At 44.5% G+C, this 22836-nt stretch overlaps 1 long non-coding RNA gene across 2 annotated transcripts in view; it reads left to right on the top strand.

The window, feature by feature from the left end:
* Positions 1 to 22836, top strand: part of LOC102495128 (uncharacterized) — a 448830-nt gene that overhangs the window by 250246 nt on the left and 175748 nt on the right. For both annotated transcript variants that reach the window (XR_334057.3, XR_003548844.1), the window contains one exon: positions 5103 to 5219. This is a non-coding gene — a long non-coding RNA (uncharacterized LOC102495128). The remainder of the gene's footprint in view (positions 1 to 5102; positions 5220 to 22836) is intronic.

The following is a 22836-nucleotide window of genomic DNA, read 5'->3' on the forward strand; positions in this document are numbered from 1 at the left end:
AAAACCTCTAAAAAAATTGTGCGTTAGTTATTTGGAAAATATTTTCAAATGTAACATGGCATGATCTGGGAAGTCAGGAGCTCAAGGCTGAGACTGTGCTCAGTTACTGATTAGTTCTTTGACCTTGAGCAAGGCCTTTGGCCTTGCCAGGTCCCACCTTCCCTGTCTGTACTGTAAGGGAGTGAGATGGTCAGAAAGGGCATAGAAGGACTGCTTTTGTCTTTATTGAAAAAGGTAGTCTCATCTAGTTCTTGGAATTTCTATTAGTCTATTATATCCTGCAAGGTTCTTTTTATTTTTAAAATTTTTTTAGAGAGGTTTTTGGCTATAGGGCGCGTGCGCTCGCCAGACAGACAGAGAGAGACAGAGAGACAGAAAGTGAGAAATCACCCCCCAGGGGGGATGGTCACGCTGCAATCCCTTCTCCTCCATTCTCCTCTCAGGATCTTGGGCACACACACACACACGCATGGCTTGAGATTTAAACCACCGGGTCCGGGATGCAAACTGCAGTCGACTATATGGGAGTCCAGCGACATAGCGATTACACTAACTGCTGGTTCCCAAGGTTGTTTAAATATATGAACAGTTGTGTGACTTACACACATTGGAAGGTGACAAGCCGTTGGGAGACAACTTTAAGCTCTGTTATCTATGTTGGGGATGAGCTGACGTGCCGATGTATTTAGTGGTGTGGTCTGGATTATGTTTTTATCGTAAGTAGATTACCAAAGCACACAATAACTGATGTGGGCTGTCTGTCTTCCTTCCTTCTTTCCTTCCTTCCTTCCTTCCTTCTTTCCTTCCTTTCTTCCTTCCTTCCTTGCTTTCTTAATAATTTAGTCAAAAAGCCACTGGGCAGGTCTGAGCATGGAGGTCCAGTGGGGCCCATAAGCAAATACATGGCAGGAAATGGAAGTCAGACTTCTCACTGCCAAAGAAGAGATTTACAAATAGAAAAAAAGGGGACAGCTAGAAAGAACCCTGTGCTGTAGATTGGAATTTGAGTTATCAGTGTGAATGTATGGATTTCAACATGTGTAAGCTTTATATACATAGAAATTTCAATATAGAAATCATGCACATGTCAAATTATGCGAATAACTGTTAATCATTCACAAACACACACACACACACACACACACACACACACACACACAAACTCACTCGTTTCCTAACTTGAAAGAGCCCTAAATACAGTGACAGCCTGGTAAATATGAGTGCATGTACCACCCAGATCTTAGTTTCTGTTTTCCTTCCCTTCCCTTCCCTTCCCTTCCCTTCCCTTTTTTCCTTGGAGATATTTTTACCCTAAGATTTGTGCACTCATGGAGAAAGGAATCGCCCACTGAGGAGATGGCTATGTTATAGTTTCTTCTCTTCCCTTCTCCTCTCAGGATTTTGGGCACATATACGCGTATAGCCGGTGTGAGGTTCACGTCGCTGGGTCTGGGGCTTGAACCATGGCTGGCCATGTGATAATCCAGCACTTTAACCACTCTGCTGTCTGCTGGCCTGAGGTCCAGTCTTTGCTAAATGGAACCACAGGTCTTTCTTTTTCGTAAGTCGAACCACAGGTCTTTGAAAGAGTGTCTGGTTCTAGGGCCGGAGGAGGGAAGTTCCAAGATGAGCACTGAATGTCTGGATGTGTCAGAAGACAAAGAACTTCTCAAAATGCAGCAGATCAATGCCCACAGCACACAAGGACTCTCGCTAACCTCTCGTGAAACCTGGGTCAGTTTGCACACCAACCTGGGGAGGACGGTTAACAATCACATCCTACTGCATGATCGAGGCCTGCAGGGGGCCACACTAATATAAATAAAGAAGTGCATGAATAAGTGCGAGGAAGAGAAAGTGGTCTGATTCATAGGAGGAATGCTGGCATTAGATCGCCATTTGGCAGTCATCAGAGTAATGATTATTTCAGTTAAGAATGTCAGTGGATGCTAAATCCAGTAAGTAAAAGTGGATGAGGACCAGGTTATTTATTTGACCATAAAGTATCTGTCCACAAATTCTTATTCATTAAAAGGGAAAACATAGGGGCCAGCAGATGGGGTAGCCAGTAAGGTGCCAGACTCTTGCATGGCTGACTGTGGTTTGAGTCTCATACCTGGTGGCTTGAAACTCAGGCATCTGTGTGCGTGCATAAAATTCTAGGAGGAATATGGAAGAAAAGAGATTGTGGTGTGGCCATCCTCCTGGGAGTTGATGTTTCACTTTCCCTCTCATCATCTCTGTCTCTGTCTCTTTCGGACAAGTCTACACACCTATCAAAAAAAAAATTAAGTGGACCTACAGTAGCTTTACTGGAGAGACTTAAGTGATGGAAGGTCCAGTCACTAGTGATGGGACAAACTGACATGTATGTTGCTTGCTGGGATGCAATGAGGACACAACATTGTTTCCAAAAAATGTCATCCTTGGATCTTCTCATGAGAAACATCAGGAATTCTGCTCAGGGACTTTTTCAAGACAATTATGCTGCTGTGTCCGACAATGTAAAGGCATGAAGGTCAAAAATAAGGTTCTAGATCAAAGTAGACTGGGAGGGGTGACAGCTGAGCAAAAAGTGTGACCCCAGAAGGGATCCTTTGACTAGAAAGAAGCTTGTGGGGCAGTTAGCCCCACTTAAATGGGCTCTGTGGGTTAAGGGTGGACAGGAACTCTTTGAACTGTGCATACAACATTTCTGCAGTTTTGAACTCTAGAAATAAAAAGCAAAGATATATTAGTAGAAGAATGTTGAGCTTTTAGTTTCCATTTTATTGTACTCAGTTAAAAGGAATCATTTCTGAATTCTTTTTTATTTTCAATTTGATCTGTGTAAGAATCTTACAGGATACAATAATTAAATTTAACTTCTAGTTTTAGATTTTTGTGAAGCTCTTGTACAATATGGTTTCATGAAATCTAGACTTTTCTGGACGTGGTGGTAGGGTTTGTGTGCCTACACAGATTCACTCAAGTTTGAGAAAACAATCTAAACCTTAGAATGTCCCAGGGCCATCATTATGAAAATGATAATGATAGTGAGGCATTCATTTTATTTTATTTTTTTACTTATTTTTAAGAGTTATTTAATTTAATTTTATTTGTTTATTTTAATTTCACTAAAGAGGGACAGAGTGAGGGAGAGAAGGAATGAGAGAGAGAGGGAAAGTGAGAGAGCAATCCACCAGGTCCCGGACTTGGACCACAGTCAGCCATATGGGAGTCCAGCGCCCTTAACCACCATGCCACCTGCCGGCCCCGAAGCCTTCATTTTAGATTAATGGGAGTATGAGTTGGTGTTCCACTCGGGCTCACATCCTAACTCCACCATTTATTCTGCGTACTTTGAGTAAGTGAACTAACGTTTATGTTTATCTCCTATAAGAGTGTAGGTAATAGCAGTACCTATCTCATGGAGTTCTTGGGAGGACCACATGGTTAATACCAATAAAGTACTTAGGAGAGTGCTTGGTATAGAACGATTGCTATGCTACTTTTAGGCTTGACTAATATTATTATTATTGCTGCTTCTGCAACTACCACTTTTGCTGCTTCTGTAGTATCTATTGTTTATGTGAAGTCTAGAGAAGCTACTCCAGAGCGAAGGCATTTGATAGTTCATTGAACTTTAGGCCCTCCTATATTCCAGTGCTGGGAAGGGAGTGTTGCCATTGATTTTGAGTACTCGCACTGTGGACTGGTCCTGTCAATTGCTTCTCTTATCCCCAAAGTCAGCCCTCCAACCTCAAGCAGACCTCAGGGTTCCTTGCCTGCTGTAGAGAAGGGAAGGCACACATTATAGATGCCAAGAAGAGCAGTGGAGACAAAGACCGGATCAAAGCAAAATGCAAAATAAGAGAGGAGAATCAGAGAAGCAAGATTCAAGAACAAAAAAAAAAACGTTTATTTTGGCAGAAATACCTAGGAGATATAGTGACTGTAGGCCTTGTTTTGAGTTCACATACTGAACCTCCACATGTTTACAAGTGTAAGTAAATGTATGCACTGAATGGAGGTAGCAAACACAGAATGTTCCTGAAGGCCCGAGCTGCACTGCTACCCAGTATTGTCCTCAGTGCATTCAGCACCCAGCCGCCTGCTCTGGGCTTTGTGTCCTGCATCCTGTCCCCAAAGGGCTTCCAGTCAAACTCATGACATATTACACAGAATACTTAACGTTAAGCATTATGCATTTTTATTTATTTATACTCTGCCCTCTCCTTAAAAGGGTTTGAAGAACGCATTGAATTGTCTGTTATTCTGGTAAGTGCTAAATTGTCCAGAATAGACATGCATTAACAAAGTAGAAAATGAAAGGGGAGACCAACTGATGGAGTGGGAGAAGGCAGAGTTTTCAACCAGGGCCAAAATAAATCGGTAATGGATGACTAATCTAAAAGGAGATATATTGACAGTGGACAAGGGGAAATGTTTCAGAGTGTTTTCTTTTGTCTTTAATATGAAATTTTAGAACTATAAGCACATTTGAGGTCTCTAGTTAAGTAAACTCAAGTATTGGATAGTATCAGATAAATACCAATACATAGCCCATCAGCTGAAGCCCTGCTTAAAAATAAATAAATAAATAAAAGAAAGGAAAGAAAATTAGGTTACCTCTTATTTTGGTCTCTGTTCACAGTGCCACTTGACTATAGTATTTTGATTTTTGAGCCATATTTATATATCTTGACAAACAGAGCAATGAAATGGGAATTAACCACTTAGTGTTTCTTGTTTCTTCTAGGCTATAGGACTCTCTCCTAGAATTCATGGACCTATGTTGTGGTGTTATTTCTAGTGATTAACAGTTAGGAACCCAGAGCCAGAATCTCTGTAAAAATCCTAGCTTTTCCATGTGTACGCTGCTCCATTTTTTTTTTTCATCATCAAGTGACGTTGGGATGAGAACCACTTGAGGTTGTACATGCAACAGTGCCTGCTACATAGGAAATGTTTGAAAAATGTTATCTGGTATCTTTTTGTCTAATGAGTGAAATCAGAAGCTAGTATTTTAGAAGACTTGGAGTATTTCCGTGAGTTAGCAGTAACTCTGCAACAGCTTTTCTCCACACCCAGTTCTAATAAAGTATTGGCCTTTTCCACAGGTAAAGTCATCGGGCATAGTTATTCCATTATTTCTACTGTGGAGACCGAGAGCTGAGCTGGAAACTTTCTGACCAAATCTTCAAACTCAGACTTGATATCAACTTTACTAACTGAAGGTAAAAGCTAATTCTATTCATTTTAATATGAATTACTAATTATTAAAGCATAGAAAGTACAAATTATTAAAATGTCTTCTCCTCCATTCTCATCTCAGGATTTTGGGCATGCATACACATGCACCTAGTGTGAGTTCTAAGCCACAGGGTTCAGGACTCAAACTGTGGTTAGCCATATGGGAGTGCAGTGATGTAACCATTACTCCATCTGCTGGTCCCCTTCTTGACTTCTTAATTCTTTTTCTAACTACATACTCTTATTTCTTTGTTTCTTTGTTAACTGAGAGATAATGCATATGCCTAACAGTTGACCACTTTGAAGCATATCATTGCATGGTTTTTAATAGATTCACAAAATTATGTAATTATCAACATGATCTAATTCTTGAATATTTTCATCACCTTAAGGAAAAGCTTCATACCCACTAGTAGTTTCTGTCCATTCCCCTTTTCCCCACACCCCCTAGAAACTACCAATCTACTAGGATTTGCCCATTCTGGACATTCATATGCATGGAATCACATAGTTTGTGACCTTTTGCATCTGGTATCTTTCACTTTGGTCAAGTTTTCAAGATTCATCAGGGTTCACACATGTAGCATGTATTCATATTTCTGTCTTTTTTATGATTGAATAATACCCTGTTTTGGAATATACCACATTTTGTTTTTACATTCATCAAATGAGGAACATTCGAATTGTTTGTAGTTTGGAGTCATTTTGAATAGTGCTGATATGAATGTTCAAGTGCAGGCATCTGTGTAGACATATGTTTTCATCTTCGGTTCTCCTGGGTGTATACATTAAAGTAAAATTCCTGGGTCACAGGTTAATTCTAGGCTTAATATTTTGAGGATCTGACAAATCGTTTTCTGTATTTCCACTAACAATTTATGCACGTTCCAGTTTCTCCATATTCTCAACAATTGTATTGTCAGTCTTTTTCATTGTAACCATCCTAGTGTATACAATGTAATTACTTTTTTCCTTTTAAAAAAGAATTATTTATTTAATCTTACTTATTATTATTTTAATTTAACCAGAGAGAGACAGAAAGATAAAAGCAAGCCACTAGGTCCAGAACTCGAACTGTGGTCAGCCATGTGGGAGTCTTAACACCTTAGCCATCAAGCTACCTGCCAACTCCCAAAGTAATTACTTAATGTCTTGTTTCTGTTGGAAATCACTTCCTCTTGGGAACTTTCTGAGTCCCTTGAACTCCTCCCCTTTTCAGACTGTTTTAAAGATTCCTTCTATATGTTTCCTTAGCACCCTGTTCTTACCCTTATCACATCTTCTCACACTGAATTAGAATTGTCTGTTAACTTTATCCCCTCCATTAGGAGGGGAACCTGCTAGAGAGGGTACTAAAACATTTCCTGTGCTGTCTCCCAGGGTTAACACAATGTCTGACAGTTATTTAGTCTCTCTAGCTCCTTAATGGTTGATAGAGGACTTGCACACTAGACTTCATAGTGGTAGTATCCCAGTCTCTGAACGTCAGAAACATTTCTAAGTATTATTTGTTAGTTGATGTCTAGTTGTTAGAAAGAAAAGACAGGATTTATTAGCCTGAGTGTTTGATGTTCTAGAAACATGTTTTTTCTTTACTGTTAAATTAATGTAGTACTTATTTCTTAATTTACTAGTAAGTTGGAAAGAAAGGAAACAATGTCACCCTAAAAGGGGCCAACACTTGGGTCGCTTTAAAATTATAAATCAACTAACCATTTTATTTTGACCCTTTTCAAAGTATTACTGATTGAGAACTGCCTACTGCTCCTTTTAAAAATGATTCCAGTCACTTATAGGAGACTAAAGAAATTCCAGATGTAGATAGAGGTCAAGGACATTGTCATAAAGTCTATGGTCACTCGAAAATAATGGTCAATTCTTTTTTTTTTTTTTTTTTGAGAGATTTTCACTGTAGGGCGCGTGCGCTCGCCAGACAGACAGAGAGAGACATAGAGACAGAAAGCGAGAAATCACCCCCCAGGGGGGATGGTCACGCCGCAATCCTTTCTCCTCCATTCTCCTCTCGGGATCTTGGGCACGCATGCACATGCGCCCGGCATGAGTTTTAAGCCACCAGGTTCGGGATGCGAACCGCGGTCGACTATGTGGGAGTCCAGCGACATAGTCATTACGCTAACTGCTGGTGCCATGGTCAATTCTAATAGCAATTAGTTATAACTACCAGAAAGCCGAGATCATTAACATCAGAGTTGACCTGATATGGATCAATGCTGGGAATTAAAACTGGAAGGGGGTTAAACATAATTAAAGATTTACCATGTACATCGGAATTAAAGTGTGTCCAACTTAAGGTCAAATCATTAGGAAAGTCATGACACGTTTTTGAATAGAAAGACAGAAAAATACACCATGGCTTTCCCAATGATCAAATACGCCCTGTGTCTAAGCACAGATTAAAAGGCATATTTAATTAGTTCTTTTGAGCATGTCTGTCCAAGCATCCCTTTTTATTTATGTATTTATTTATTTATTTTGGAGAGCTTTTTGCTATAGGGCATGCTCACTCGCCAGAAAGAGACCGAAACTGAGAAATCACCCCTCAGGGGGATGGCCATGCCACAATCTCATCTCCTCTCTTCTCCTCTCGGGATCTTGGGCACACACGCACACGTACCCAGTGTGAGTTTAAGCCACCGGGTCTGGGACTCGAACCCCAGTCAACTGCATGGGAGTCCAGTGATGTATCCATTACACCATCTGCTAGTCCCATCTTTTTAATTATTATTTAGATCATTTTGTTTCCTATTTATTATTTATGATCTCAGAAAGATGTGTTTTAGCGTTTAAGATTTTTTTCTTGATGGAGATAAAGGGAAGCTTGTAGGAGAAAGCCACTCCCCTGTTGGTCAGCATTTCCGGTGAATTCTTGGGAACTCTATCCGGCTTCTCCACTATGATTTTATGTTTCTGGAGCAAAGAGGAAGTGGGGAAGGGCAAGAGAAAGACACAAATGTGATTTGGCCCTGGCTCCATGAGATAGTATCAGATGAGGCCACATGGATTTGGCGGGTCATTTTCTCAGGTTTCTCTGAACAAGCACAGACTGTTACTCAGAATACCTCTCACCTTGCTTCCTTCTCCTAAGTTTTTCTTTGGTTTCAGTAACAAACTTTAGCTTTAAGTAGGAGCCAGGATGAATATGGAGAAATGGCTCTTGTTTTTGCTGTTGTTTAATGTGTGCATATATGTAGGAGGGGGATTTCCCAGTGAGGGCTTGGTTGGTGAAGCTACCCTGTAGGCACAGGAGTGCACATGCAGTGGGGCGAAGGCTGCCAGGTGGGTGAGCTTTGGATTCTGCACTGTGGACTCTGTGGTCTGGATTTGAATCCACATTTTGACCCTTGGCAGTTGCATGACTCTGGCAAGTTTCTCTTTAAGAGTTTAGCTTTCCTTATATATAAAATAGGTATATTCAGTTTTACTTTATACTGCCATGATAACAGGTGAATTTAGTGACAGCGGCATTCCGTAAATTGTAACTATTTAAAAATATACTTTAAAGCGGTAGTTCAGTTATTCCTAGGATAAAACACTTTAAAAAAAAAAAAACAACAAATATTCTGGGACCAGCAGTTGGCATAATGGCTTTGTCGCTTGATTCCTGCATAGTTGACTGCGGTTCGAGTCCCAGACCCGGTGGCTTAAACTCACACTGGGTACGTGTGCGTGTGTGCCCAAGATCCTGAGAGGAGAATGGAGGAGAAGGGATTGTGGCATGACCATCCCCCCTGGGGGTGATTTCTTGCTTTCTGTCTCTTTGTCTCTCTCTGTCTTTTTGGAGAGCGCACACGCACTATAGCAAAAACCTCTCCCCCAAATAAATAACAAAATAAATAAAATATTCTTTTAATGTCATTTCGTTCTCACGTTCTGTTTAGGTGTGATGGATAGCTGTATTTCCTTGCTTCCTTTATGTAATCATGATAGAAGCAGAAAGAAAGCCTTGCACAAGGGAGCATGTGAGTTAGTCCAAATAACATAGCCCAGACCCACGTGGTGATGCGTATGTGATGAAAGTTCGTCAAAGCTGAGTGGGAGCAGAGGCGATCTGATACATCTTATTTCTTGCGGTATTGCCTCACTGCAGACGACTGAGAATTAGCCTTAACACAAAAATCCATAGATGCGCAAATACAACATATGCATGAACAGAAACGTACATATAAACACCTACTCTAAATATATATCAAAATACAGATGCTATATAATCTTCCAAAGAGTTCATGCCTATTATTATTTTTTAAAATTTATTTATTTCTTCCATGAGTGACAATGAGACAGAGAGAGAGGGAGCCCCCGCAGTGTCTTGATGCCGCAATCTGATTGACCCCCGCTTCAGCCGCCTGTTACGGTGGGCAGGTATGGGTCTGGCGCAGTCAGGGAGATCTTCAGACACAAACCCAGACCTACGCTGTGTGGGTCATCCTTGCAGCATGTCCTGTTTTACCACCAGGCTACGTTCTGGTCCCCCCATTGCCATTACGTCTTAAAAAACTTATATTTCAAGTACTCTTAGGTCGTAAGAAAATGCTAATGTCATAATGAGATCCCACGAACTGTTCACCTGTCACCAGATGTCCCCGGTGACAGTGTCCTCAGTAGCCACGGTAAGTTGTGAACACCAGGAAGTGGACAGTGGCCATTGACGCTTCCAGAGCTTTAGGCTTTCGAGCAATGTTTCTTTAGGTTTTCGCAGTAGGGCACATGTGCTTGCCGAAGAGAGACAGAGGGAAAGTGAGAAGTCACCCCCCCAGTGTGTGTGGGGCAGGGACGGCCATACCACACCTCCTGCTCCATTTCCTCCTGGGGTTTTGGGTCTGTAGGTCATGCGAACCTGCCTGGCGTGATTTTCTCTTCTTTTTCTTTTTCTTTTTCTTTTCTTTTTTTTTTTTTTTTTGAGAGGATTTTGCTATAGGGCATGGGCTCACTAGAAAGACAGAGAAACAGAGAGACAGACTGCTGTCAGCCATGTGGGAATCCAGTGCCTTAAATACCATGCCACCTGCTGGCCCCTCTAGTACTGTTTTTAAATGGAGAACATTCTTGTTTCCATCTTGATGAATCAATTATTCCTTTAAAGCTACTTTCTGTGAATCAGCACGCTTAGTGAGAAGACATTTGAAATCAGAAAGCGTGGCCCACCACTCGCTCCCGTGTCACCTTGAGGACGTTCCTTGTTACCTCAGGTTCTGTTCTTTGTGTGTCAAGGGCTGTCATTTACTTGCAGAGTGGCTGGGCTGCAAGGATTAGTGATTCTGTATTGCAGGGGGCTTTACAACAAATGATAGCTTGCAGTATTACTGTGCGTAGTTGTACCCTTGCTGGGTTTTCATCAACATTGCAAATAGCTGGTTATTATCTTTAAGGTGGTATGTGTACTTGGAGAATACCTGTCATTTAAGGAACGCAACTGGTAGCTGCAGTGAAGCAGCTCCGTGGTCCCTCCGCGCCACCCCCAGCCCCTCTGACCTGCTGCAGCCTGCTCTCTGGGCTTTCTCAGGTCACCTGCACAGGTGCCTCTGCTGTGCCTTCATCCTGCCTGGTCGCCCAGAAGCATTTCTCTCCTGATCGTGACTCCACTTCTCCAGCTACTTTCTGCTTTACAGATTCCGCAGAACTCCTTTTGGTTTTGCTGTTTTCTTTGTAAAATGCTTTACTTGTTGATTTATTTCAATTGACAGAGGCCACATGCCCTTGCCAGAGAAACAAAGAGAGAGAAAAAGCACTCCACCCAAAGAGTGTGGTCACACCGTGACCAGTTCTCCTCCGTTTCTGTGTCCTGCAGGGATCGGGGGCACGCACGCACACATACCTGACGTGTCTTTCAAGCCGTGGGGGCCAGGACGCGAGCTGTGGCTGGCCATGTGAGACCCGGCTTCTTCAACCACTAGGCTATGGGGTGGTCCTCGTCTTGTTTAAATCCTGCCTCTTATAACCCGATTCTGTTTTACAAGCAGTTGGTAACAGCTCTAGGTAGGTGCCTGTGGTAACCCCACAGCCGGCAGCCCGTTCCTGGATATTCCTACAGAAGTAAGTTACCGTCCAGGGAGCTGCGTTTGCAGGGCTCTCAGAGGGCTTCAGAACACGCTGCCCTCCGTGATTCCATTCACTCACTCACATTCTGCATGTAGTACGTGTCAGGCACAGTGTCCGATAATCACAAGCAAAGACTAAAGAAATTGCAGTCCTGGGGCCAGCGGATGGTGTAATGGCTATGTCACTGGACTCCCATGTGGTCAACCGCGGTTCGAGTCCTGGACCCGGTGGCTTAAACTCACGCCGGGTGCGTGTGCATGTGTGCCCAAGATCCCGAGAGGAGAATGGAGGAGAGGGGACTGTGGCGTGACCATCCCCCTGGGGGGTGATTTCTTGCTTTCTGTCTCTATGTCTCTCTCTGTCTTTCTGGCGAGCGTGCACCCTATAGCAAAAACCTCTCCCCCCTGCAAAAGAAAGAAAGAAAGAAAAAAAGAAAAAAAGAAAGAAAGGGAGGAAGGAAGGAAGGAAGGAAGAAAGAAAAAAAGAAAGAAAGAAAGAAACTGCAGCCCCTGCACCTATGGTCCACACAGGATTCCGTGCCCACCACGGTCCACGCAGGGCTCTGCCACCGTCTGCTCTTCCTCGTCTCCCCCTCGTGCTCAGCTGCTAAGGTGAGGAGAGCTCTGCCCCGCCCTTTACCGCACCATATTTAGTCCAGAAGTTTCTGAGTTCAGCCCAGAGGTGCCTGGCCTCATTTACACTCTTACAATCCACCGTTTCGGGTACTGGCTCAGTGAGTATGTGTTCTGATAAGACTTTCTGGCATACGGCGGTCCTGAAGTTGCACTCAGAAGAAAACGTCTGGTTAATGTGGGATAGAAACGCTTGTTTACTTTCAACGTTTGCTTCTTGAGCCGAGCATCAGGCAGCGTCTGGCTTTCCTCGCCCCTCACCCAGCCCTGCCTCCTCCTCCGATTTAGCGTCCTGCTGTCTTGACGTCTGTGACCCACTCCTAGTTTTGAATTTTTCCACTTTCTTATTTTGGTTCCTGGCATGTCTACCCTTTTCGTATGTTCCAACTTTCTATTTCTAAGAGAAAGATCATATATCTATGTTTTATTCTAAGATGTTTAAGGAATGCTCAAAAACGTTCCCTTATGCTTTCAAATATCCCATTCGGCTTTAGCAAGCGGCATATAATTTCCTGCCGTGGTCTTGGCCTCGGTCTGACAAGCCGGGGCTGAAGGAGGGGTGAAGAGTTCAGTCTCCGGAAGTGCTGCTGAGGTCAGAACCACGTGACAGGGAGCGGCCTGGGCTGCATGATTCCCGGTGGGTGTGCATCTTGGGAGAAGGCAGCTGGAGAGGGCGCGGCTGGCTTCTGCCGTCCATGCGAGAGATCAGGTTTAGTACACGGCTCTCTGAAGCTACCTGGGAGCTGTCCATAACGCCCTGAGTCGCCTGCATCGGCATTTTAAAAGGGAAGACGGTCACCATTGGTAGGTTACACAATCATGTCGCAGACAGAGATCAGCATGAGAAAATGCAAGAGGAGATATCTCAACAGTGCATTGCATGTAATGAGAACGTGTTATTCTGTAAGGCTTGTCGGAGGAGCCAAGCAGACATACACGGATGTGGAGACGCATTTCCTAGGGCTGTGCTGGAGTGTGCACGCGCACACGCTGGCTAGCAGGCGTGCCCTCCACCCTCATTCCGTCACTGCAGTGGAAGAACTGGACGTGTGCTTATAAAATACACACGGTGCCGTATTCGGAGGTTATTACTGCGTTGGAGCTGTTGAGTGTGAATTGTACACCTCGTGTCCTTTCTGTGTCTTTTGCCCACTCAGCACTCTATTCTAATGCCCAGGGAGGTTGCTCTGTAAACATCTGATCCAGCGCGTGCATCCGCTCTTGGTATGTGACAGCGTGTGTGGAGCACGCCGCCACTGTGCGGTCCCCCAGGGTGGCCCTGTATTTCCCCCGTCTCGCCTCCCTAGAACATTGCTGCTGTGAAGAGCCTGTAGTGGGAGCTACGAGGGGATTTACTTGGGACCGAGACTAACAGTAGAATGGGGAGCCCAGCGCGTACGCACAGGCTCGCATGCTGCATCCGCTGCAATTTCAGAACGCTCTCCGATGGGCTCGGAGGGGGTCACTGCTCTAAGCCCCCACCAGCCCCGTGTCTGTGCCCCCATGTTCCTGCCAGCACGCCTCCTCATTAGGCTTTCTGGTTCCCTCACTTCAGCCTAGTGAGCGCAACACGATAACCTGTTCTGTTTTTCTTTTATCTGATTATCGGTAAGCTTGCTGTCTCTGTTCTTAGGCTTGTTTGGGGTTTTTCACTTTTGTCAATGCCCCTTCCAATTCATTGCACATATTTTTGCCAGAAGTTTTCCATATTGATTTATAGATATGCTTATGGCTTTAGACATTATGAGGATGTCCTAACCTGTTCATTTCCGTTACCTTTGTCCAATATATTCTTTTCAAAAAACATACATATTTTTGGGAACCAGCAGTTAGTGTAATGGCTATGTCGCTGGACTCCCATGTAGTTACCGCAGTTCTATATTTTTTTTTTTTAATGCTGGAGGACACATGCATGCTCCAGAGACAGAGAGAGAACCCCCCATGGGTCTGGTCACACATGGGTCTGCAGTCCTTTTTTCTCCGTTTCCCCATCCCCTCAGTATCCTAGGTATTCATACCTGTGTGCATGGCGTGTTGCCACCAGGGCTAGGATTCGATCCATGGTCAGCTGTGTGGGATACAACTTCCTTTGCATAAGCCTTAACCACTAGGCTATGGGGCTGCCCCAGTATATTCTTTTTTAAAAGGTTTTTGCCATAGAGTACATGTACTCACCAGAGAGAAAGAGGAAATCACTCCTAAGGGGATGGCCACACCGCAATTGTTCTCCATTCTTCTCCTCCTGCAGTTTCGGACACACATACACATACACCCAGAGTGATTTTCAAGACACCGGGTCTGAGACTCAAACTGTAGTCAGCCATGTAGGAGTCCAGTGCCTTAACCACTATGCCACCTGCTTCCGCCCGATATAATTTTAATTGAACAGAAATCTGTAATTTGGATGAGTCGGTTTATTGATATTCTGTGAGGTTGTTTTACTTGCCAGAGGGCACATGTATACTCTTAAAGTCCATCGAATCACCTTGTCGATGAGCCAGAGAGACCACGCCCTGACAGGATCGTGGTGCCGCACCCACCCTGCTCTTGGGCAGGCACGTGCCTGTGTGCTCAGGGAGGTCCCCGGGCATGAGTCCAGGACACGGCTGTGTGGGCAGCCCTCACAGGGCACTGCATTTTACTGCTGTCCACCGCCCTGCCCCGGGACCTGGGACTCCCAGGGCTTGGAAAATAAATGACTCCCTCTGCCTTTGTTACAAAAATGATGTTATCTTTTACTGTTACCCTTTCAGCGTTCAAAATCCAGTTTTAATTTTCATATTGTAATCCTGTTTCTTCAAGTGGGTCCCACCTTTGGGCTTTCTCGTGAGCTCTTGATTTATCGTTTATTCTTTTTTGATTACTTAATTATCAAAGATTATTTATTATTATTATTAATTTTCTTTTTTTCTTTTTTTAGAGAGGTTATTTTTTATTATAGGGCGCATGCGCTCGCCAGAGAGACAGACAGAAACAGAGAGATAGAAAGCGAGAAATCTCCCCCCAGAGGGGATGGCCACGCCACAATCCCTTCTCCTCCATTCTCCTCTCGGGATCTTGGGCATGTACGCACACGTGCCTGGGGTGAGTTTAAGCCACTGGGTCTGGGACACGAACCACAGTTGGCTACATGGGAGTCCAGCAACATAGCCATTACGCTAACTGCTGGTCCCATAATTTGTTATTATTTTTTCAGTCTATTTATTATTATTATTATTTTAATTTGACCAGAGAGAAACAAAGACAGAGAGGGAAAGTGAGAAAGCAAGCTGTCAGGTCCAGGATTCTAACCATGAGGTCGGCCACGTGGGAATCCAGTGCCTTAGCCACCATGCCGCCTGTTGGCCCCCGTTTATTGCTCTTTAACCCAAACTGGAGCTGTTCTGAAATTATGGCTTGGGGATATGGTTTAATATCTGCTTATTGTTCTCTTGTTCGAAGTAAATTTGGGTATTTGTGAAGTTTACTTTTCCATGTGAGTTTTGAGATAAATCCATGTTCATTAGGCTCTTACACTACACCTGAATTTTTGTTTGAGTGGTATTGAATTATTTCTTTTATAAAAAAATTTATTCATTCATTCAAATTCATTTTGATTTTTAAAGAATTATTTATTTATTTAATTCCATTTATTATTATTATTATTTTTTTAATTTGACCAGAGAGAGACAGAGAGAGAGAGAGACACAGAAAGGGAGAAAGAAAGCCGCCAGGTCCAGGACTCAAACCATGGTCTGCCATGTGGGAATTCAGCGCCTTTAACCACCATGCCACCTGCTGGTCCCTATTAAAATTTATTTTAAAATTTGATCAGAGAGAGAAAGAGAGAGAGAGGGAAAGTGAGAAAGCAAATCACCAAGTCCAGGACTTGAACCGTTGTCAGCCATAAGGGAGTATCCAGCACCTTAACCACCATGCACCTGCTGGTCCCTGGTATTGAATTATTTCTGATGAGTTATTCCATGTAGGAGCCTTTGCTGCTTCTCCATCTAGCTCTTCATCTTCCCTGGGCCTCCTTACAGTTCACACTGGGCATCTCTCCAGCTGTTCCAGCTGCAGCTCAGCACCCCTGCCCCGCCAGCACCCAGCACCCCTGCTTTCTCTCCCACCTTCCCATCTCCTGGTCGGCGGCTCTTGCTTCTTCCAGCACCATGACTCCCAGGAGGGCCAGTCGGACCTCCCCGCCCCTAGGTAAGAGTGTTGAGTCTCCCCAGTTGCCTGAGAGCCCATAAGGGGAGGGACTTGTTTCTAATATTACCTCTTCTCCGTGGAGTGTTGTAAATATTGTGACCCATCAGGTATTGCTGACAGTGATAATGCTGTCCGCCGCTTTTCTGGCTGTTCGCTTCACACATCGTCCTGGGTGCTTTACGGGGCTTATCTCACTGACTCCTCCAATCGGCCTCTGCCGTAAAACACATATTTTAAAGCCTGTTTGCTTTCCACTATTTGCTGCTGATGGTCCTAAATAGAAGGCATTTGGAATTTGGGACCAGGCATCAGAAAAGGGGAATGAGATTTCTAATGGCATCTGAATGTTCTGGAAACTGTTACAAAGGGAAGGGTGGACTGAAGAGGAGAGAGGCTCAGAGCCTGTTAGCAACACGGAGACCCAGCATACACACGGGAAATGCTTATTTATGCAGAACTTTATTTTTTTAAGAGTTTTGCCTGAGGGCACATGCATTCACCAAAGTCAGACAGAGAAAGTAGCGAAGCACCCCCCATGGGGAATGGTCACCCACAATCCCTTCTCCTCCACTTCCAGCTGTGGAGATTGGGGGCACATGTGTCCATGTGCCCGGTGTGTTCTCAAGCTGCCCGTCCCAGGGATCAAGCAGTGTAGTCGACCATGTGGGATCTGGACCCCTCCACCCTAGGCAGGCCTGCAAAGCTATTTATAAGGTTGGTTTTCCCACCAGAAGATGAACGGGCAGCCAATCCAATTGAATCAGGAAATGAGAAACATTGACAAATCAGATAGTGATAATATCTGAAATGTCTTTTAGCCAATGGTTTTTAGGATTCTCTTCAGACTTTTTTCAATAGAGATGTTTATAAGTAAAAAATAAATTTGGTTTAGACTTCCCCTGCGCCCCTTCCCCTTCTTCTATGCTTTTTCCAGGGTCCCCTTGCTTAGAACAAGTCAGATGTGGCTTTTGGTTTACGTTGAACACAAGAAGAGAGGGAGAGGTGTCATGTTCAGTGATTCGCTGAGAAACTGATTCCTGAAGCAGCAGGATCCTAACCTTTGAACTTGCCTTTAACACCCAACAGGTCATGGCTCCTATAGTCTCCTGTGCTTTTTATAAAGTTTGAATTCTTTTGTGTGTTCATCCAGATTACGGATTTGGGTCTCCCACTATGTCCTAAGTAGAAGCCCTCTATACGCTTAATAGTAATCAATGCATGGTATGCATTTCTGTATGTATACATTATCTTTACTATTATTTGGTTATTGCTAGCATCACTTTTAAAGTGCTTAAAAACAGACACCAGGGCACAGAACCTCTGAGCCCCAAGTGAATGTTGATGTCACCTTTCCAGGCAACATCACATGGTAGGAAGAGCCCCGAATTCTTACACAATTGGGGGAAGTAATTTTACCCTCTGAGGGCTGGGGTTCCAAAAAGCAAAATCAAGGGATTGGGCTAGGAGGGCTCTAAGATCCCTTCAGCTTAAATGTTTTTAGACTGGATAACTTTATGTCCACTTCAGGCTTCATTAATCTCCTTTGCAAAAGGAATGCTAATGTTTGTCAGCATCTGAAGAAATAGAAACAGTGTTTATGAGAATTGGAGAGACCGTTGGAATGAAGGGCTCTTTCCTGCTCTCCGGGTTAGAGAAAGATGTCCCTTCAATATCCGGGATTGACCTAGGTACATCCAAGGGTCCCGCTAGGCCTAGGTGTTAACAAAGGTACAACACAAAGCACTTGCGTAATAGGAGTCTCTCTGCCCACACAGACTCAGGGGTGAATTATTAATGAAATGATTCAAGCGCATGGTTGCCCCAGTGTTTTTGTACCTCGAAGTAGCCCAAGACGTCTTCTTGCCATAGCACGCTGGTAAAGCTCTCGGTTTTCATTTTTTCCATCTATTTCTACGTGCTACAGGCATTTGGTTGGGAACTGACTTCACATTCAGTCGATGTTGTTAACCCGTTTTCCAGATAAGAAAACTGAGCCGTGGTGAGACGTTCTTTTCCAAACGTCATGTCGAGAGGAGGCAGTGGATCAGATACAGTGTCTGTCTGGCCACTGACCCTGGGATGTGTATGCTGTGCTCATTTCTGTGAATTCCGGATTTTCTGCCTGGAATATATTCACAGGTTCAGGGTTCAGCGTTCGGCCTCTGCCGTTGGCTGTGTGTCGTGTGTGTGCTGAAACTCACTCCCAGACCCCTTTCCTAGTGTTATGACTTAATTAAATGTTGAATAATAATGAAGGCACACTTCTGCTGGAAGTGTGAAAACACTGTTTACACCTGACAAATTCAACTCACTGTTATGTCTGTCAGGGTACGAGAGGCAGATTGTGAAGTGCTAGACAAAGGTGTTTTCTATCAGCATCTCATTCTTAAAACTGGGGGCAAAGAAGTGAAGTGAATATTTTTTCAATTGTAGCTTTTCTTCCTGAAACACTCATGGAGCAGCCCAATTTTCATTTGAAAAATATAATTCATTGCCTTTCAAAAATTTGCCTAGCATTGTGTGAAAATACTCCAGTGCGTGGAAAATCAAATGATGCCGTATTTTAATCTTTAGGATGACGCCCTCTGACGTTTTCTCCTGGGTTGAGAGTCCATGGTATGTTCGGTCTGTTACAACTCAATTATAATTGCAGTTTCAGAATTATTCTTCTCAGCTAGGTTTTCGGAGGATTTGCAACCAGGGTACAAGTCGTGATTTTTTGTTTCCTACTGATTTTGCTTCTTAGAGCCACACTATTCAATATGGTGATCATGAAAGGCATATGGTGCTTTAAATTTAATATAAACTAGATTAACAATAGATGAGATGAACAGTCCCAGCCACGTCAGACTGCGAGGAAGCCACCAGGTCCTGGGACAGCCAGGCTGGAAAGCCTAGATTACAAACATTTCCCCTGTGGCAGAAAATCCTGTCAGACAGTGACGACGGAGTCCACTATAATGATCTGCTTTCAATAATCTGTTTATTTGGGTTAATCTGTTTTGAAGTGAGTTATTACCATAACATGCAGTCAGATTAGTGCCAGCCCCGTAGCGCAGTGGTTAAGCCCTGTGTACTGGGGACCTGGTTCCACATGGCCAGCTGTGTTTAAAATCCTGGTCCCAGTGGCTCGCGAAGGTGCATGTGCATGTGTGCCCTAAGTCCTGACAAGACGGAGGAAGAGGGGAACAAGAATCCTGGCATCATCACACCCACTGGGGTGTTTTCTCTCCTTCTCTGTCTGGCGAGCACATGTGCCTTCTGGCAATTAAAAAAAATAAAATGGCAGCCAGACGTATGGGTGGGGGAGGTTCTCATGTGTATATTGTGCTTGAAAAACGCTGGGGTTACATATTTTGCTGGAGTATGGTGTTGGCCACCGCATCTTTATTTTGTTTCGGAATCTCTGTTCCCAACAATCCATTGTATATGCTGACTGCACGTGCATCGTTCATTGGTTACCTTCAGAGAGTAGACGGTAAATGGGAGCCAGAGACTCAGACTAATTCAGTTTAAAATCCTAACTTGGGAGTCTGAAGTTTCAGCCCTGGTCTAAATCCTCTTAGCAGTCAGGAGATTGTCGGAGAGAAGTTCACCCCGAGGGCCGCAGGGGGTTCACCAGCCTGTCTCGTGGCCGTCTGTCCAAGTTCCTCGAGGCAAAGAGGAGAGACAGTGAATCCTTGTTTTGAACATCTTTATTGCATGTATTCAGTCCCACGTTTTGAATAATTTGTGTGAATAGCGCTATTTTGTACAGCGGACAAGATCTCTCTGGTATGAAATTTAATCCTGATACATATCTTCAGAGTAATGGTAACACGTGTGTGATCTGAATGTCTCGGTCGGCATCCAGATCCCTTTCCTCATCAAAAAATGTCTACACTGCATGGCTGATTGGTGAGCTCTAGTAACTGCGACGAAGGACAGAAATAGATGTGCTTTTAAAAAGGGGTGGAAACTGGTTGGTTTCAGTGTTTGTCTGGATCTCGTTCCTCCTAAACATAGAATAGTTGACCGATTTTTCTCTCTGGATCTTATGTTTCTCCTTCATTGAGAGACGAGTAGAACAAGATAGTTCACAGAACACAGAATTGTCTCAGGAGTGACAGAGCAGCACCTGGACCGGACACACCCACCCAGGGCAGGCCTCAAATGGGAGGAACTGAGAACAATCATGTTTTCAGCTATATTCGGTGGTTGTTTAAAATCCTTTGTGGTCCTTAGTGTCTTCGCCTAAATTGGTTTGCTGTGTGTGTGTTTTAATACGAAGCTTTTCCCTTAATTAAGGTGTCATTCTGGTTTTCTCTCTCTCTCTCTTTTTTTAACTGGACCTCTTACTTATAATAATAAGAATCTGTCACGTACCTCGTAGGCCCTATCTCAGATCTTCCTTTAAGAGATCTGTTGATGGAGAAGATGGAAGCAGAAATTGGTGGGTAGGAGGACCAGCAGTTAGTGTAATGGCTATGTCGCTGGACTCCCATGTAGTTGACCGTGGTTCATGTCCCGGACCCGGTGCCTTAAAACTCATGCCGGGCGCTTGTGGGTGCATGCTCAGGATCCCAAGAGGAGAGTGGAGGAGAAGGGACTGCCGCGTGGCCATCCCCTCTGTGGGATGATTTCTCGTTTTCGGTCTCTACGTCTCTCTCTGTCTGGCCAGTGCATGCCCTATAGAAAAAACCTCTCCAAAATAAAAAGTGGAAATTGGTGGGTAGGTTGGTGTCTACGGTGATTGTTCCTAAGCATCCCATGTTTGGGAACTTAGAAACGATGCCACTGCCTGTGTTCTGTCATCCAAACCTGGTTGGGCTGACACATAGAGAGCTTGTGTGAGTCCATCAAGAGGCCATGCCAAAGGGTTCATCCGGCAGGTGGACTTCCCAAAGCTTACTATCCTAGTAATTTCCTCAGCTTAAGTTAGAACCGTCCTCCTGTGGTTGCCACGCTTGCTATCAGCTCTTCTGAAAGTGACAAGTAGGTTAGGGTGTGTTTGGTTCCTAGGCTGGTTTGGTTTCAAGTGACTTCAAAGAATGGAGTTCGTCTGATCATTTCCATTGACTTCCCGCTTTTGGTAAATGACTTATCAAGACTCGGTAGCACCCTCCTCCTGACTGAAAGGGAGGGAAACGTTCCCTTTGCAACATGGTGGTCTTGCTCAGAACGGAAATGTCGAATGGGTGACCTGAAGTTTCAAAGTAGGGATGGTCCCATGGTTAAGCTGAAATGTTTTCTTTTTCATTTTTAATTTTTTTTGTTGCCAGAGGGCATGTGCGCTCACCAGAGAGAGGGGGCGGGAGAGAAAGGGGAAGAAAGCACCCCCCCCCAGTGGGCTGCAGGTACACTGTGGTCATTTCTTTATTTCTCCATTTCTTGGGGCACACGTGCATACATGCCACGGGGGCTGGGACTCAAATTGTGACTGACCATGTGGAGCCTGCCTCCCTTAACCGCTAGGCTCTAGGGCTGGCCCCAGATGCTAATGTAAGGGCCCAGAGCAGTGAATGAGGGGCCGAGCAAAATACTGACTCCATGTTGTTGAAAGAACATTCTGGGCTGTTAGCCATTTCTCATTTGGTAGAAGAGGAAGCTATGAAGGTTCGTGAAGGGAAGAAAGCAAGTTATGCAAAGTTAGGTTTCAAGATCACAAAGGCTTTTGTTCTTGACGTTTGGAAAAAGCTCGGTCACACGGATTTGGGGAAAACACAGCCTGCTGCTCTCTTCTCCATTCGCATTTCATTTGATTTTCTGATCCCTCCGAGTTGGCCAGCTATTTTCTGGGAACATATTGTACACATGTTCCGATGCCGTTTGAAGCCCCTCCGAGAGACGGGAGTTGATTGAAAGCTCTCGGTTCTACTGAAGTGGGTGGCCAAAGAGCTGGGGCTGAGCAGCTGCCGTGCACCCATTGAACTTTTGTCACTCATGAATTATTTTCCATGCCATCTGGAGCAAGGAGGTGCCACAGTCTAGAGAAGCTTTTTGTGGGGGCCATTCGTACCCAGTGCTTGGGTGGTTTGCTCGTTACCATGTTAAGCTGAAGTTTTAAAGTCTCTGTTTGCTCCGAGGCTTACGGATATGAATAAACATGAGCGGTTTCTTTAAATGTCGCATGCAAGCCTCCACCTCCTCCTCCGCCGACTTCTCCCCCTCCCACTCTCCTTTCCAGTCACCCCATCCTGCTGGATCTCAGCGCCAGTGGACAGCGCCCTAATCCCAGAGTCTCCACGAGGTTTCCTGTTTGATGACATCATTGGAAAACCCTTTTCACATTGCCCTTGGGGTTGCCATCTGGATGCCCTGTCGCCTCAATGGGCGTACCTCGGCCGTACACTGGGGCCGGAAATGCATTTATGTCATGTTGAAAGAAACGAAGTGATGGGCACATCCGCAGCCCCAGTAGGGGGTGAGCTGACCTGCAGATTCTCACTGGCACTGGGTGCTGGTGACCCCAGTAGGCGTGGCACGCTGGGCAATGCCGCAGGCTGGAGGCCATTGAACCTCTCCAGTGGGGGCTCCTGGAAAACAGCACGAGCCCTCGCCTAGCAGCCTTGGGGAGGTTGCTCTGTCAGTCTCCCCAGCTCTTCCCTCTCCAGGACGGCCTGTTTTCTTAATGAGATTTGTCTTCTGAATTGATCACAGGAAGCTGGGATAAAGGAAACTAGGGGAAGAATCAGAAATCGAAGGTAAAGATGCATTTTAAAATGAGAGGTGCACTAGATGG

Source organism: Tupaia chinensis, unplaced genomic scaffold (assembly GCF_000334495.1).
Source record: "Tupaia chinensis unplaced genomic scaffold, TupChi_1.0 Scaffold000141_1, whole genome shotgun sequence".
Classification (NCBI taxonomy): domain Eukaryota; kingdom Metazoa; phylum Chordata; class Mammalia; order Scandentia; family Tupaiidae; genus Tupaia; species Tupaia belangeri.